This window comes from Dendropsophus ebraccatus, chromosome 7 (assembly GCF_027789765.1).
Source record: "Dendropsophus ebraccatus isolate aDenEbr1 chromosome 7, aDenEbr1.pat, whole genome shotgun sequence".
Lineage (NCBI taxonomy): Eukaryota > Metazoa > Chordata > Amphibia > Anura > Hylidae > Dendropsophus > Dendropsophus ebraccatus.
In genome coordinates, this window is record NC_091460.1 from 9201249 (window position 1) to 9219415 (window position 18167).

At 49.4% G+C, this 18167-nt stretch overlaps 1 long non-coding RNA gene across 1 annotated transcript in view; it reads right to left on the minus strand.

The window, feature by feature from the left end:
- LOC138796648 (uncharacterized) overlaps positions 1-18167 on the minus strand; it is a 180685-nt gene that overhangs the window by 9268 nt on the left and 153250 nt on the right. Inside the window, exon 3 of the long non-coding RNA XR_011363777.1 lies at positions 11953-12079. This is a non-coding gene — a long non-coding RNA (uncharacterized lncRNA). The remainder of the gene's footprint in view (positions 1-11952; positions 12080-18167) is intronic.

An 18167-nucleotide genomic window follows, 5' to 3' on the forward strand; every position in this document is an offset into this window, starting at 1 on the left:
TATACGGGGACGTCACTCAGTATATGCACAGTATACAGGGATGTCACTATATGCACAGTATACGGGGATGTCACTATATGCACAGCAGTGGCGTCGCTAGGCAGTTTTATCCGAGGCTCCTGCCCCGGATAAAATGCCTGCTGCCCCGAATGTTTTCTCCCCCTGCATCTCCTATAGACTGTCAGTGAGTGAGTGCACTCACACTGACTCTGACTGTCCCGTGCAGTCAGAGTCAGTGTGTGCCGGTGCAAGCTGTTATCTGACTGGGCCCTGGTTCAGGCACTTACCCAGTCAGATGCCAGCCAGTGCGGGCACACTGCACACTGAATGTGACTGTCCTGGCCCCGCAGCAGGATGTGCAGCAGTCAGTGAGTGCAAGCTGTCATCTGATGGGGCTCTTACCTTACCCAGTCAGATGACAGCCAGTGCTGGCCCCTGCTCCTGGAGAGGCCCAGTAGGCTGCCTCACGCTGTAGTCTGGGGTCCTGCTCCGGGTGCTCCCTCCACATAATATGTTTCCTGCTGTCCTCTGCTGTCGGGAGGAGGGGGAGGGGCGGGAGGACACAGGAGAGCCGGGGCCGTGAGGAAGAGGGTGGCTGGACAGGAGCTGAGGACAAAAGTAAGTGTCTATGTGAGTGTGTGTGTGCCTGCCTGCCTGCCTGTCCGTGTATGAGAACTGTGGATGTCTCTATGCAGTGTGCAAGTGTATGTGTGTAAAGTGTGCTTATGTATGTAAGGTGCACAGTGTGTGTAGTAAACGTGTAAAGGATGTATGAATGCATGTACAGTATATGATATATGAGCAGTAAGTGTATGCATGTACAGTATATGATATATGAGCAGTAAGTGTATGCATGTACAGTATATGATATATGAGCAGTAAGTGTATGCATGTACAGTATACGATATATGAGCAGTAAGTGTATGCATGTACAGTATACGATATATGAGCAATAAGTGTATGCATGTACAGTATATGATATATGAGCAGTAAGTGTATGCATGTACAGTATACGATATATGAGCAGTAACAGTAAGTGTATGCATGTACAGTATATGATATATGAGCAGTAAGTGTATGCATGTACAGTATACGATATATGAGCAGTAAGTGTATGCATGTACAGTATATGATATATGAGCAGTAAGTGTATGCATGTACAGTATATGATATATGAGCAGTAAGTGTATGCATGTACAGTATATGATATATGAGCAGTAAGTGTATGCATGTACAGTATATGATATATGAGCAGTAAGTGTATGCATGTACAGTGTGTGCATATGGTGTATGCATATGTTTCCAGTATGTGTATATATGTGCAGTATGTGTATATGATGTATGTATATGGTGTATGTGTCTATATGATGTATAGAGTGTATGCATGTACAGTGTTGGTGTATATGATATATGTATACAGGGCTCCAGACTAAAAAATTTACCTAGGAGCCATTGGCTCCTAACCTGAAAAATTTAGGCGCCAAATAGAATATTTGGTCGCCAACATTTGAAACCATGTAAAATTAATGTTATGGTAAATGGGACTTACTGTGTGCAGAGGCCGCGGCAGCCTCCTCCTCCCTTACTGTGTGCAGAGGCCGCAGCAGCCTCCTCCTCCTCCTCCTTTAGATTCTCTCTTTTCTTAGTTTGAAAACGTTCAACATGGAAACTTGCAACTTGACAACCATATCCAGTCTGACTCAGTACTTCAGCTTCACTTGGCTAGCCTATTAATGAGGCTTACTCTTCTGAACTTGAACTTAAAGGGAACCTGTCGACCCCCGTGCCGGGGTGACAGGCTCCCAACCCCCCGTTAGAGACCCCTATACTCACCTCATCGCGCCGGGTCCCGCTTCTGAAGATGGTCGGGTCACGGAGATCTCAGCCGCTGCAGCCTGACGCGCACACTGAGAGATGAGTCCAACCCTCATAGAGAATGATGGAGCGCTGGACTCTCCCGTCATTCTCTATGAGCGTTGGACTCATCTCTCAGTGTGCGCGCCGGGCTGCAGCGGCTGAGATCTCCGTGACCCGACCATCTTCAGAAGCGGGACCCGGCGCGATGAGGTGAGTATAGGGGGTTCTAACGGGGGGTTGGGAGCCTGTCACCCCGGCACCGGGGGTGACAGGTTCCCTTTAAAAGCTTGCAACAGTCTATACATACTGAGCTAGACTTCTGACTGCAGCCATAGTGACCCCCCACAAGATGTGTATATAGATAGATATATCTCTCACCTAGTGACTAATGCAAGTGACCCCCTACAATACAGACACCTGAGGGGCCCTGATAATAATAATTGTGCATATATCTATCTCCCAGTGTCTGCAGCCAGTTTGCCCTACACTTATAGATGGCCCCCTCCCCTTATAGATGACCCCCTCCTCCCATTATAGATACCCCCTCCTCCCATTATAGATACCCCCTCTTCTTCCCCCCTTATAGATGCCCCCTCTTCTCCCCCCCATTATAGATGCCCCCTCTTCTCCCCCCCATTATAGATGCCCCCTCTTCTCCCCCCCCATTATAGATGCCCCCTCTTCTCCCCCCCATTATAGATGGCCCCCCTGTCCTTATAGATGACCCCCTCTACCCCCATTATAGATGCCCCCTCCTCCCCCCATTATAGATACCCCCCTCTTCTCCCCCCCTTATAGATGCCCCCTCTTCTCCCCCCCATTATAGATGCCCCCCTCTTCTCCCCCCCATTATAGATGCCCCCTCTTCTCCCCCCCATTATAGATGCCCCCTCTTCTCCCCCCCATTATAGATGCCCCCTCTTCTCCCCCCCATTATAGATGCCCCCTCTTCTCCCCCCCATTATAGATGCCCCCTCTTCTCCCCCCCATTATAGATGCCCCCTCTTCTCCCCCCCCCATTATAGATGCCCCCTCTTCTCCCCCCCATATTATAGATGCCCCCTCTTCTCCCCCCCATTATAGATGCCCCCTTTCCCCCCCCATTATAGATGCCCCCTCTTCTCCCCCCCTTATAGATTCCCCCTCACCTTATAGATGCCCCCTTTCCCCCCCATTATAGATGCCCCCTCTTCTCCCCCCCATTATAGATGCCCCCTCTTCTCCCCCCCATTATAGATGCCCCCTTTCCCCCCCATTATAGATGCCCCCTCCTCCCCCCCATTATAGATGCCCCCTCTCCCCCCATTATAGATGCCCCCCTTCTCTTCCCCCCATTATAGATGCCCCCCCCTTCTCTTCCCCCCCATTATAGATGCCCCCCTTCTCTTCCCCCCATTATAGATGCCCCCCCTTCTCTTCTCCCCCCCATTATAGATGCCCCCCCCCCTTTCCTCTATGCTAAGCAATATTTAAAAAAAACAAACACACAAACTCACCTGACAACCCGCTCCCCCGGCGATCCTCTTCTTCTTCAGCCGCTGTTCCCGGCTGATGCGCGGCTGCCGGGGGTGTCCCGTCCTATCCCCGGCAGCGCGGCGCATCAGTGAGCTCCCTATACGCCGGGGCTGTGACTTCTGACACAGGAAGCGTCTCTGACGTGCGCTTCCTGTGCCGGAAGTCAGGGCCCCAGGCAGCTCACTGATGCGCCGCGCTGCCGGGGATAGGACGGGACACCCCCGACAGCCGCGCATCAGCCGGGGATACTTAAAGAGACAGCGCGCCGCCGCCGGGGCCAGTCGCAAATGGCGCCCAGATTAATAAATCTGGTCGCCATTTGCAAAATGTCGGTCGCATTGGCGACCATTTTGGTCGCCATCTGGAGCCCTGGTATATGGTGTATGCATGTATTGTATGTGATGTATGTGCAGTGTGTTTAGGGTGTGTGTGTATGCATATGGGGTATATATGATGTATACACAGGGGGACTAACAGCAGGGGATATTAAACCACCTTTGATGGCGGCTGGGGGGTGGGTTTGATGGGGGGCGGGGGTGGCCGCTAGGTGAGGTAATGTGTATGTGTGGAGGATGGCTGCCAGATGAGGTAGTGTGTGTGTGTGTGTGTGTGTATGGGTCAGGTGGGGTAGTGTGTGTGTATGGGTCAGGTGGGGTAGTGTGTGTGTGTGTGTGTGTGTGTGTGTGTATGGGTCAGGTGGGAGTAGTGTGTGTGTGTGTATGGGTCAGGTGGGAGTAGTGTGTGTGTGTATGGGTCAGGTGGGAGTAGTGTGTGTGTGTGGGGGGGGGTTACTGCAGGCAGAGAGGGGGAAATGTATTACTATGGTGGATACAGCAGATGCATTATTACTATATAGGGGAAAAAGCAGGGGACATACTTCTTAGAAATGCTTTTACTTGGCAATTTTTCACCACTGGGGTGTACTGCTACTGGTGACAGTGACCCTGACAGGAGCCCAGGCCAGGTGGCTGCCTCTTTCTGCTTAGCCACAGTTGTTATGAGTGGCAGCAATAGAGCAGGGCTAATAGAGCGGTCATTGAGGTTACTAACTTCTGCACTGGGCTCCTTCGCTAACCATTTATGACGACACTCAGAGGGCCCGGGCCCCGGATGTTTTAGGACCCTAGCAACGCCCCTGATGCACAGTATACGGGGATGTCACTCACTATATGCACAGTATACGGGGATGTCACTATATGCACAGTATACGGGGATGTCACTCACTATATGCACAGTATACAGGGATGTCACTCACTATATGCACAGTATACGGGGATGTCACTCACTATATGCACAGTATACAGGGATGTCACTCACTGTGTAGCCAGCCCCCACATATTTCCCTCCCCCGATAGTATAGCCATAACATATTATCCCCCCCCCCCCCGCGTAGCCCCCCACATAGTATAGGTCCCTGTGCAGCCAGCCCCCACATAGAATAATCACAACATATTATCCCCCCCTGAAGCCCCCCCACACAGTAAAAGCATCCCTCTGTAGCCCCCCACATGGCATTTCCCCCTGTACAGCCCCCACATAGTATAGGACCCCCTCTGTAACTGTAACCCCATGTTATAGGCCCCAAGTGAAGCTCCCACATGAGCATTCATGTAAAAAACAAAAAAACAAAAGTATACTCACCTCTGGTGGATCCAGCAGGTCCTCTCTGGTCCGGTGCTGTTAGCTGCTTACATATTCTGTTACCGGCAGCCCGATGCAGCCCGGCCCCGGAGGCTCACAGCTCCAGCCCCGCGGCGCCTGCATCTCTCTCCTCTCCTGCTCGGGCGGGCAGCAACGGATGACGTCACAAGTCTGCCGACGAGCAGGAGAGGAGAGAGATGCAGGCGCCGCGGGGCTGGAGCTGTGAGCCTCCGGGGCCGGGCTGCAGAATATGTAAGCAGCTAACAGCGGCAGATGCAGGGCGGCCCGCGGGGGGCGGGGAGCTGGGGGGTGTAAGCGCGTGGTGGCCGGTGGTTTACTTAGCAGGGGGGCTGGTCGGCGGCCTTCCGACTGATAATCTGAGCAGCCCAGCGGGCATTTGCCCGGCCTGCCAGATTATCAGTCCGGGCCTGGGCAAATGGCAGTAAGGGGCCATACAAACCAGACAGTGGGCCCTGATCTGAATCCACCCACTGTCCCTGCCTAATTGCCTCAGTCGACCCTAGGCGGTCGCGGACAACCACGAAGACGTTCCCTGCACTGAGTACGTGGGACCCAAAACACAACAGACGGACAAAACACAATAGAGAGTAGTGAACAAAGCCAGTCAAACCACACGAGCAACGCAGTACAGAATCGGCAAGCAAAGAATAGTCACAGGTCAGGCGGAGGGTCAGTAACACGAGAAAACAGGCAGAAGGGAGTAGGACGGGGAACGCAGGAATAGACTGGGAAGAGCTGGGACCAGGAGTTAACCTAATATTTAACAATCAGTAAATGACCGCTGGCTCTTTAAGTACTAGACCAGGAGCCCGGACCAGAACATCATTGGTCCGGACTCCTGAGTCTTTATGCAGTACAGCTGACACACTGCATAGTGAGTGGCAGCAGAGTCTGTCACTCACTTTGAGTGCAAAACACCGCTCAGCTGAGCGGCCGACTGAATGGAGCCCGCGGCGTCCCTGGTTGCTAGGGACGCCGTCGGGTCTCCGTGATGTCACTCGGCTCCGGCGGGCGGACCAACGGAGCCCTCCCAAGCCGACCGCCGGAGCCGAGCTGGGAACGGACGCCGCTGGATCGAGGTGAGGTAAGTTGCTGACAGTATGTTCTTGTATAAGTGTTAAAAATGGGAACATCACAATTTAAAAAAAAAATTTCAATCAACCAATCATCCAATTTCCACTATGGACAGCAGTGAACATCAGTAGAGCAGTGGCATAACATCAGTTTTCTCCCAGGAAAGCGATGGGCATTGGTGGAGCAGCGGGGTAACATCAGTTTCCTCTAAGGAAAGCGATGGACATTGGTGGAGCACAGAGTAGCATAAGTTTTCTCACAAGAAAGCAGTGGATATTGGAAAAAATGAGCGGTATAAAGGGACCTTTTCTCCAAAGACAGCATTGGACCAGCAGCATCAAATTAAGTTTTCTCCTAGGACAATAGGACATCAATGGTTGTTGGTGAATCAGCGGTGTATACTTACCTCTTTTCTATTGACATCATTGGACACTGGTGGATCAACTGCGTAAAATGACACTTTTTCATAGGACAGCAGTAGACAGCGGCAGCACTATGACTCTCCTCAACCCAGAGGAACCTAGCACAAATATAGGGAGATGGCAGTGGTAGGGATCTAACTCTCTTTGACCTTAAAGGGCCTAGGACAGACAAAGGAAGGTAGCAGCAGCGGCAGGACTCTGACTCTCTTCGTCCCTGAAGGGCCTAGGAGTAATAGAAGGGCCTTAAGTAGTAGAATAAATTCCCACTCTACTGTATTGTCTTGAACACCTCCCTCCAATGGGCTTGGCAATGTTGATACTGTATACCACAGTGACAAGTATCGCAGTGGCTGGATGACCGGACGAGGTGGTGGAGGCAGAGCTACCAGGATAATGTTCTCGCTGGATTCTTGGAGGAGATAGTTGAGTGACTTCAGTTGCTCCGTGTTGCTGCTCCTCCTCTCCCGGAAGGACATTTATTCAGTGGGCAGTCACAGACATATATTGCTCCTGGCCATAGCTGGAACTCCATACGTCCGCTTTTACTTGTGATCTTTTATTAACCCCTTCAAGACTAAGCCTATTTGGGCCTTAATGACCAGGTTCATTTTTCAAAATCTGACCTGTCTCACTTTATGCGCTCATAGCTCAGTGATGCTTTAACGTATGCTAGCGATTCTGAGATTTTTTGTCACATATGGCACTTTATATTAGTCGCAAAATTTGGTCACTACTTTGTGTGTTTTTTGTGAAAAATATCAAAATATCATGAAAAATTTTAAAAAATTAGCATTTTATGAACTTTGAAATTCTCTGCTTCTAAAAAAAGAAAGTCGTATCACATAAATTAGTTACTTAGTCACATTACCGATATGTCCTCTTTATTCTGGCTTCATTTCATAAACCTATTTTACTTTTTTAGGGTGTTATGGGGCTTAGAAATTTATCAGCAAATTACCACATTTTCGTGAAAGTTTCCAAAACTGATTTTTTAAGGGACCAGTTCTTTTTTTAAGTTGATTTAGGAGGCTTGTATACTGCAAACCCCCATACGTGACCCCATTTTGGAAACTATACACCTTAAAGAAATAATCTTGGGGTGTAATAAGCATTTTAACCCTACAGGGGCTAGAGCAAAGTATTCACCATTAGGCCGTAAAAAAAATGGAAAATTAAAATTTTCCAATAATATATACGTTTAGATTAACCCCTTAAGGACAGAGCCAATTTCGATTTTTGCTTTTTCGTTTTTTCCTCCTTGTGCTTAAAAGGCCATAGCACTTGCATTTTTCCACCTAGAAACCCGCATGAGCCCTTATTTTTTGCGTCAATAATTGTACTTTGCAATGACAGGCTGAATTTTTGCATAAAGTACACTGCGAAACCAGAAAAAAAATACAAAGTGTGGTGAAATTGAAAAAAAAACAAAACGCATTTTGTTTATTTGGGGGAAATGTGTTTTTACGCCATTTGCCCTGGGGTAAAACTGACTTGTTATGCATGTTCCTCAAGTCATTACGATTACAACGATATATAACATGTATAACTTATATTGTATCTCCCCACTAGACACCAAGGATGACGCTGCGTCCGGTAATCGAATGCAGCTGTCAACTTTGACAGCTGCATCTGATTACTGTATTAGCGGGCACGGCGATCGGACCGTGCCCACTAATACCTGCGGACCCGGGCTACAAGCGTCACCCGGGACCGCCGCGGTTCAGAGTGGGGTCGCCGCGTGGCCCCGCTCTGAACGTCCCTAACGGCATCAGGGCGTAAATATACGCCCTATGTCGTTAAGGGGTTAAAGATTCTCAGTTTCAAAAGGAACATGAGAGAAAAAGCACCCCAAAATTTGTAACGCAGGTTCTCATGAGTACAACGGTACCCCATATGTGGGCGTAAACCACTGTATGGGCACACAGCAGGGCTCAGAAGGAAGGGAGCGCCAATAAGCTTTTCCAATGCAGATTTTGCTGAAGAAGTTTCTGAGCACCAGGTGCGTTTGCAGTGCCCCTGTAGTGTCAGCAGAATAGCACCCCCCAAAAGTCACCCCATTTTGGAAAGTACACCCCTCAAAGTATTAATCTTGGTGTAGGATGAGCATTTTGACCCCACAGGTATTAGACGAAAGTAAAAGAGTAAAAATGAAAAACTCGAATTTTTCCAATAATATGTTTGTTTAGTTTGAAATTTCTCAATTTCACAAGGAACAAGAAAAAAAAAGTACCACAAAATTTGTAACGCAGGTTCTCCTGAGTAGAACGGTACCCCATATGTGGGCATAAACCAATGTATGGGCACACAGCGGGGCTCAGAAGGAAAGGTGCGCCAATTAGCTTTTTCAATGCAGATTTTGCTGAAGAAGTTTCTGAGCGCCAGGTGCGTTTGCAGTGCCCCTGTAGTGTCAGCAGAAGAGAACCCCTCGAAAAGTCATCCCATTTTGGAAAGGGCACCCCTCAGAAAAATAATCTTGGGGTGTGGTGACCATTTTGAGCCCACAGGTATTAGAGGAAAGTATTCAAAAGTAGACAGTAAAAATGGAAAACACGCATTTTTCCAATAATATATTCCTTTAGTTTGAAATTTCTCAATTTCTTGAGGAACAGGAGAGAAAGTTCACCCAAAAATCTGTAACGCAGGTTTTCCTGAGTAGAACAGTACCCCATATGTGGGCATTAACCACTGCATGGGCACACAGCCGGGCTCAGAAGGGAAGGAGCGCCAATTAGCATTTTCAGTGCAGATTTTTCTGAAGAAGTTTCTGAGCACCAGGTGCGTTTGCAGAGCCCCTGTAGTGTCAGTGGAGTGAACGCCCCCCCCCATAAGTCACCCCATTTTGGAAAGTGCACCCCTTAAAGAATTCATCTTGGTGTGTGGTAAGCATTTTGACTCAACAGGTTTTGGAGGAAAGTATTCAAAATTGGCCAGTAAAAGTGAAAAACTCGAATTTTTCCAATAATATGTTCATTTAGTTTAAAATTTCTAAATTTCACAAGGAACAGGAGAAAAAATGTACCCCAAAATCTGTAACTCAGGTTCTCCTGAGTACAATGGTACCCCATATGTGGGTATAAACCACTGTATGGGCACACGGCGGGGCTCAGAAGGGAAGGAGCGCCAATTTGCTGGAGCAAAACCGCAGCTAGTAACAGTTATTAGAATAGCGCAGTTCCTAAAATACATTAAAAAAATTAGATTACAGGTAACGTGAGGTGGTTACGAACAGTCTGGGGTGGTTCCGGGTAATCTGGAGGTGGTTACGGGCAACCTGGGGTGCTTATGGGTAATCTGGGGTGGATACGGAAAACCTGGGGTGGTTACGGGTAATCTGGGGTGAATACGGTCAACCTGGTGTGGATACGGTGAACATGGGGTGGTTACAGGTAATCTGGGGTGGATACGGTCAACATGGGGTGGTCACGGGCCACCTGGGGTGGTAACGGGCAATGTGGGTGGATACGGACAACCTGCTGTGGTTACAGACAACCTGGGGTGGTTACAGGTAATCTGGGGTGGATATGGTCAACATGGGGTGGTCACGGGCAACCTGAGGTGGTTACAGGCAACCTGGGGTGGTTACGGGCAACGTGACGTGGATACGGACAACATGCTGTGGTTACAGACAACCTGGGGTGGTTACAGGCAATCTAGGGTGGTTACAGGCAACCTGCTTTGGTTACGGTAAACGTGGGGTGGTTACGGGCAACGTGGGGTAATTACGTGCAACGTGGGGTGGTAAGAGGTGACGTGCGGTGGTCAGTGGCAAGGTGCGGTTGTCAGTGGCAACGTACGGTGGTCAGAGGCAAGGTGCGGTGGTCAGAGGCAAGGTGCGGTGGTCAGAGGCAAGGTGCGGTGGTCAGAGGCAACGTGCATTGCTCAGAGGCGACCTGCGGTGGTTGCGTGCAATCTGGGGGGTTACATGTAATCTGGCATGATAACGGCAACCTGGGGTAGTTTTGGGCAACCTGGGGGGCTTACAGACAATCTGGGGTGGTTACAGGCAACCTGGGGGGGTTACAGACAATCTGGCATTGTTACGGATAAACTGAAGTGCTTTTAGGTAATCTGGGGTGGGTACATGTAATATGGGGTGATTACGGACAATCTGGAGTGGGTCATTGGCAATGTGCGGTGGTTACGGGCAACGTGCGGTGGTTACGGGTAATCTGGGGGGTAGGGGTAATTTGGGAGTAAACTGCAATTATTACTATAATAAAAAGTGTGTGTTTTATTTTTTTGTATGTTTGTCACTTTTTGTACTTTATACATCCATTTTCACTGTATTACTATGATTACTGTGATATATGTGAGTATATGGGGTAGGGGGGTGACTGGGGGACGGGGGGTGACTTGGGGGACGGACTCTGGCACTTTTTATCCCCTGTCACCAATCATTGATGGTGACAGGGGATAAAAAGTGCATCCCTGCACTGTGAACAGACGATCAGCGGTATATAGTATATACCGCCGATCTCCTGTTCCGGGACCCCACAGGGGGGTCCCCGATCACTGCCCCATGCTCTCCGCTACCTCCAGTGGCGGAGAGCATAGGTGTTTGATTATTTATTTATTTTCCATCGCTGTGAACAGACATAAGTCTGTTCACAGCGATGGCTGTGGCCATCTTGGATCCGATGGCCGCCGGGGGAAGGAGCGGGTTAGTTACCAGCCCACTAGGGGGGCTGATCTGAGGTCTGATTGACTTATATTATCACGGTGGATTCACGGTGGGGGGAGATGAAAAGCACTGCAGCGCCGGCCCATTAGTGACCGCCGTATCGGCGGTCACTAAAGGGTTAACTGCCGGGATCCGGGCACGGCCCGGATCTCGGCAGTTGCGGCGGGTGCCCAGCTATCACTGACAGCCGGGCCCCGCCGGGGATGACAGGAGTGCAGCTCCTGCGCCCTTGTCATCCCGTGGACGTACCGGCACGTCCATCTGCAGGAACTACATGCAGATTTGGACGTGCCGGTACATCCATATGCGGCAAGGGGTTAAGAGAGAAGTCAGACAATTTATAAAATCAGACAGCTGGCAAGAGGAAAATTGATTTACAAGCATGGACTTACCTCTCCCTGTGCCCGCGGTGAGTGGCAGGAATGGCCTCGGGACCGCGCTGGGCTCCAGGATCTCTGGATCTGGCTTGAACCAGCTGATGGACTGAACACTCAGCAAATCAGTGACTGGGGTGGGACGCCACTCCAGTCACTGACTGGTTAAGTGGCTGGAGGTGTGATGTCATTACAGTTCGGAGGCAAATGATCTGAGGCCGGTCCTGCCGCTCACCGCAGGCCCAGGGAGAGGTCCCCCTGCCCCTACCGACTTCCTGATTTTAAATCACCACACTTTTCCTTTAACTCTTGACCATCATTGTGTTTATCCCCCCTGGTAATACTGTACTATTACACTACTATATACCTGATATATTGGATATCTCTCCCTCGGAGCACAGGACACAGTCATAGCAGCAGGTATGGATGGATGTTGGTCTCGCCTTTTTCCGGCTTCCAGGTAGACATGGGTCTGAGCAGCGGGATACTGGGACCTGAATGAAAAGACAAGAAATCTAATAGTGTAATAGTGACCTAGGAGGGTGTATACTACAAGAGGTGGTGTGTCCATTCATATGCAGTATATTATCCTGACACCACAATGGGAGTTGGCTGTACCAGGTGTAAATCCTGATGGCGGCTACATGTACAATAGTGATTAGATACTGAATGGAAACATTTATACAGGTCACTTTTTCTGTAAAACACCTTGAGTTATTGTGTTCTCTGTAATTGTATAAATATAAAGGGAATTTGTCAGATCCAGCTTAGGAGCTACAGCATGCACACCTCATCCCCCACTTCTGGAAGCTCAGCATTGTACATCAATTAATCGAGACAGGGAGGGTGGGGGAGAGAGGAGGCCTGCATGCTGTGGCTCAGAATCACATCTATAGCACTTCAGCTTTCAAGGTAAAATACTATTTTATAACTTTACAAAAGACCATTAGCAAAAACAGAGGCATCATTTGTTTTATCCTATCCTGTTCCTATCACATTCCATCTGCCTGTGTATGCAGCTATTTACCTAGTACAGATCTGATAAATTCCCTTTAGACTGTTTTCTCTCTACAAAAAATACTTGAGAATATGGCTTCTTTTTTACGTAGTGGGAAAGAGCTACTGTCAGTGATATAGCTACCATGGAGGCAGACCACGCATCTGCTACTGGTACTGGCTACGGTGATTACAGCAAACCCCTTCCTCCCAGCAGCAGCTTGTACCATTACCCACAGTGCTTTCTGATTGTTTTATATTGTTCTTTTCTTTCTTGAATGCAAAATTAAGCAACTGTATAAATGATCTTTATTTAAAATTTCCTTGCAATTTCCCTTCCACTTATACAGACTGTAGATAGGAAAGAAATCAGTCCGGGTGATTTTAAGAAACTATGTAATTGGAGTTTATTAGCCAAAAAATGCATTTTTATCATGAAAAATCAGTTTGAAGCTCTCCGCCCTGTCTTCACTGTTCGCCTATGGAGAGAGCAAAATAAAAGACCAAAACAGGACAACAAGGAGTTAATCTACAAATCCATCACCCTCTGTCTCCTCTGACACTCAGCACTGACCTCTCTGAGCTCTGATTACAGCTGTCACCCAGCTCCCTCCCTGTATTCCTTTGTTCTCAGCTTTCTGCTGCCGGCTAACTCCCTCCTTCCTCCTCCCCCCTCCCCTCTCCCTAGAACAGACAGGGTGTGTCTCATGCAAAGTTTCTTAAAATCGCCTGGACTATTGATTTCTGCAAAAAAAAAAAAAACGACAGTGACTCTTTAAGTAGAATTTTTTCATAAATTTCTTACGGATTTTTTACTCAAGATAAATACATAGTAGTAATAATAATAAGAATTGTTGTTGTTGTTGTTAATAATAATAATAATAATAATAATAAAACCTCTTCAAACTCTTTATCTTTTTTTTTTAAATATGATCTTATTTTACCAGCTTATCTTTACAGGTTACCTTTTGGTTTTAATGAGATTAGCTGAGATCAAAAGGGAGACTCTGCCTATTCTCCCTGGGAAAGAGCCGTAATACCAGACTCGGCCATGGACACGGTTGGCACTGTTTCTAAAGAAAAGAGGCCGGGGGTCTCAGCAAGTAAAAAGTTGGGACCATTTTCATAATATGAAATGCAAAATCTCAGAATCTCAAAAACAACTGGAGTCGTGGATCCACTGTACCACCACTAGCGATGAGGTAAGCAGCACCAGGGAGCAGTGTCTAAGGGGCCGCTGGTATTCACCAGGACACGCCACGATGAACTGGCTGCAGCAGGTGACCCCCAGGTCACTACCCCTGGCTTGGCTGCTAGTAGCGGCGGGTGAGGTGCAGCCAGGGCCGATTCTGGGGTTTCTGCCGCCTGAGGCAAACCTCAGGCGGCCGCCCCGAGTGATGGCCGGCACTCCCCCCCTCCCCCACGTCGCCGCAGCCATCCACTCACCTGTCCCACGCTGCAGCCGGCCCGCGCTCTCTGCTGTCTCCATATCCCGTCAGGTCCCGCGATGTCACCCTGCAGCAGTCACGGACCTCCAGGCTGTGGTGAGTGAGTGGGGTGATCGGGTCGCGCGGGGCGGTCCCGCGCGACCCGATCACCCCAGCGCGTCCCCCACCGACCCCGGGCACTCACCACAGCCTGGAGGTCCGTGACAGCTGCAGGGTGACATCTCGGGACCTGACGGGATGTGGAGAGCGCGGGCGATGGGACAGGTGAGCGGCCGCTGTCATTTTTGTTAAGTGATACTTAACAAAAATGACAGCAGGGGGGGCATAATGCCGCCCCCTGCCGGACCGCAAAATCTGCCGCCTGAGGCGGAATGCTCATTCCGCCTCATGGCAGAAGCGGGCCTGGGTGCAGCAGGAGATAGGCAGGCTAGGGCTTAGCAGAACTCTCAGCAGGAACCGGGACAGCAGACAGGTGGCTGGAACCAGGAATGGCTGGGACCAAAGGGCAGGAAACACAGTAAGCTGGGACCACACACTATGGGAAGCGTGCAGAGGCTTTAACAGGAAACGTGCTAATTTATAGGGGCACGTGATTGGTGCACTTAGCCAATTAGAGGCGTACTGCCCCTTTAATTCTGTGACAGCCGGAACGCGCACGCCCTAGGAGGCAGGGACGCGCATGCTGAACCGGAGCATGGAGAGGTAAGGCGCTCAGATGGATTGAAGCGGTAGTGGCGACGAATCCCAGCACGTGGGCTCCGGCTTCCGCTGACACACAGAAGGGGGTCAGAGTGGCGTAAGCCCGGAGCATGGGACGTCGCTGCACCCGTGACAGTTTCCCCCTCCCCTTTAGCCTCTCCCTCCTTCTTGTTTGCAAAAACTTCTGGATGATGCTTTGATCCAAGATGTTGGACTCGGGCTCCCAAGACCTCTCCTCAGGACCAAAACCGTTCTATTCAACTAAACGGCATAGATGTCCTCAAAGACTGCTTGTGGAGGAGAAGAAGAGAGCTTACTGGAAAAACGGTTGATGATCACTGGTTTCAAGTCTTCCAGTCAAGGTTGGAGGCCTGAAGCTGCAGCCAGGGTAGACCCAACAAGATGGACAAGGAAGAATGGGGCAAGACATAGAATGCCATCTTCTCTGATTGAAGCGCCCCCACCTATAAGTTCACAAAAGTTTGCCGAACCTTCTCCTCTCTCTGGAGAAACGGCCGTCGACCTGGATGGCCAGATGAATAAGGTCATTAAGAGAGGTAGGGAGGTCACAACAGGATAGCACATCCTTCAGTCGGGAAGATAAACCCTCTTTGAAAGTGTCCACCAGGCCGGCATTGCTCCAGTCCAACTCAGCTGCCAATGTGCAGAATTATAATGCATACTCCCCAACAGAGGAGTTCCCCTGGCGTAAATTGAGAAGGCGGGTCTCCACAGATGAGGCTTGAGCTGTCTCCTCAAAAACACACTGGAACTCTGATAGGAAGGCCTGGAGGTTAGCAGTAACAGGGTCTTCTCGGTTCCAAAATGATGTTGTCCATGCCAAGGCTTTCCCCATCCAAGAGGCTGATGACGAAAGCCATCTTTGAGCGCTCGGTGGTAAACTGGTTTGCCAAGAACTCGTGCACAGGGTGACGAACATCTTCGGGTCTCCATCATACTTGGATGGCAGTGCAAGGATTAACGTCGGACCAAGAGGAGTGTTAGGATCCGGTCCTGGTTTTATGTTTGCTGTGTTTGTGGGCATTTCTGCCTCTTTGCAAGATGGCCACTGCAGCTTCAGTGGCCATCTTACCTGCTCTCTCAGGCTATAATAATGTGTGCACCTGTGCCCCTCCCTGCCTGTGTATCAGTTAGAACTTAGCTTCTGTCTGCCTCAAGCTTACAGACTCTCCTGTTTGTATATTGCTGCGGTCCTCTTTTTCCAGAGTCCTGCTACTAGACCTCCTGATTAAACCTACTGCTGCACATGGGATCACTCTGCTGTTTAAACTCCTCAGCAAGGTTTACCTAGTGCTACACATCCTGCCTGCTGTCTGTCAGCGGCGCTGCCGCTCACCTACCCAGGACCCGCTCCTGCTGTGTGCTATCTTCCTACAGATCCGTTAGTGGAACAGGCGCTTACCACCTCCAGCTCTGCTTAACCACACTCTGCTCACCTGCTGGACATCATCCAGCGCTTCTGCAACAAAACGTGAGTCTGCATATACTTACTGTGACTGTTATCTGCTGTGTACACCCCTACCAGCCATAGGCCTCCACAAAGTATCCACACAAAGTGTAACAGGATACTCAGGCCAACAAGATGGAGGCCGCTGGGTCTGGGGATTTGGAAGCCCGTATTAAGAGACTTCATCAAATCACATTTTCTATACATACCGAAGTGCAGTCTCTAAAGACTAAAATAATTGCTCTGGAGACACAAGCAAATGAAAATGCGCATGAACTTAACATAGCAATCCAAGATTTGCGCGCTCGGACCACCTCTGTTGAGGCGCAGATGCCAGCTCACCCTGCTGCAGTACTGGGTCCTCCGAAATTGCCACAGGTGAGGTTCGGTGGAGATCGTGACAAGTTCCGTGGCTTTGTAAATCAGTGTCAGCTACACTTTGAGACACACGCCAGCCAATTCCCGAATGACCGCGCCAAAGTACTCTGTATCATCATGCTTTTGACACACAAGGCTCTAGCATGGGTGAATCCACTAATTGAGACTGGTGATCCCTGTTTGAACAGCCTGACTCAGTTCCTTGCCGGCATGAGGCTAATGTTTGATGATCCAAATCGTCGCATCACCGCAGAGACCAACTTATTGGCGCTCCGACAAGGCAGACGTTCTGTCACAGAATACACCATGGAATTTAAGAGATGGGCCATTGATACAGCTTGGAATTCTGATGCACAACTCCCTCTGTTTAGGAAGCGATTATCTAGCACTATTAAGGACGAGCTGGCCCGCAGTGAGGCTCCCTTTAGAATTTGGAGATTTTGTACATCATTGTATTTGGATAGATATTTGTTTATCTGAACGGAGACAAGAGAAGTGGTCAGCATTGAATCGAAGGGACAGTCCATCAGCTTCCCCATCTGCATACCCCAGGGAACCTTCTAACAAATCCCCACAGGATGTTGAGCCGATGCAATTAGATGCAGTACAGAGATCAGAGAGTAATGCTCGCAGAGAGCGCAGGCTGCGGGAAGGTTTATGTCTTTATTGTGGAGAGTCCGGTCACTTTCTTATAAATTGCCCTAATCTGCCTCGCAGAACAGCCGCAGCCTTGGCCGAAGGTGATCTGTCTGACTCTAAATCAGAGCTCTCAGAAGCATCACAGCAGTTGAATGCAGTTATTCAGACCTTGTCTTCTGTGGCACCACAGCTTGAGAAGAAGAAAAAGAACACCCATTGCTTCTTACCTATTCAGATTTGGACCAGCACGTGCTGGGTCCCCACTTCATCTATGGTGGATTCTGGGGCTAGCGGCAACTTCATGGATCTTGCCTTTGCCAAGGAACATGGTATCGCCACCCAACTAAAAGCTTCACCTGTGCTTATGGAGACCGTGGACGGTTACCCCCTGGCCTCAGGGCTGATAGATCAGGAAACAAGACCCCTGAGGGTCTCCATGCCACCCGACCATCAAGAGATACTCTCTTTCATGCTCATCTCCTCCCCTCATTTTCCAATCATCTTAGGCCTCCCATGGTTGAAGAAGCAAAACCCAGTTATCAATTGGGAAACTAGAGAGATGCGCTTCCTAGCAAGTAAAACATCAGCCATTTGCCCAGCCAAATCTATTCCTGACAGTGTCTCAAACAATCTTCCATCAGTCTATCATGACTACTTGGATGTATGCGACAAGAAGAATGCGGATAAGCTTCCTCCACACCGGCCGTACGACTGTCCGATAGAGCTTCTGCCCGATGCAGCAATACCGTTTAGTCACATCTATCCCCTGGCTGGACCAGAGTTAAAGGCCCTCAAGGAGTACATTGATGAGAACCTCGCAAAGGGATTTATCCGCCCTTCTTCATCCACAGCGGGTGCTCCAATTTTCTTTGTGAAAAAGAAAGATGGGTCCCTTAGACCCTGCATTGATTATCGGGAGCTGAATAAAGTAACTGTCCGGAATCGCTATCCGCT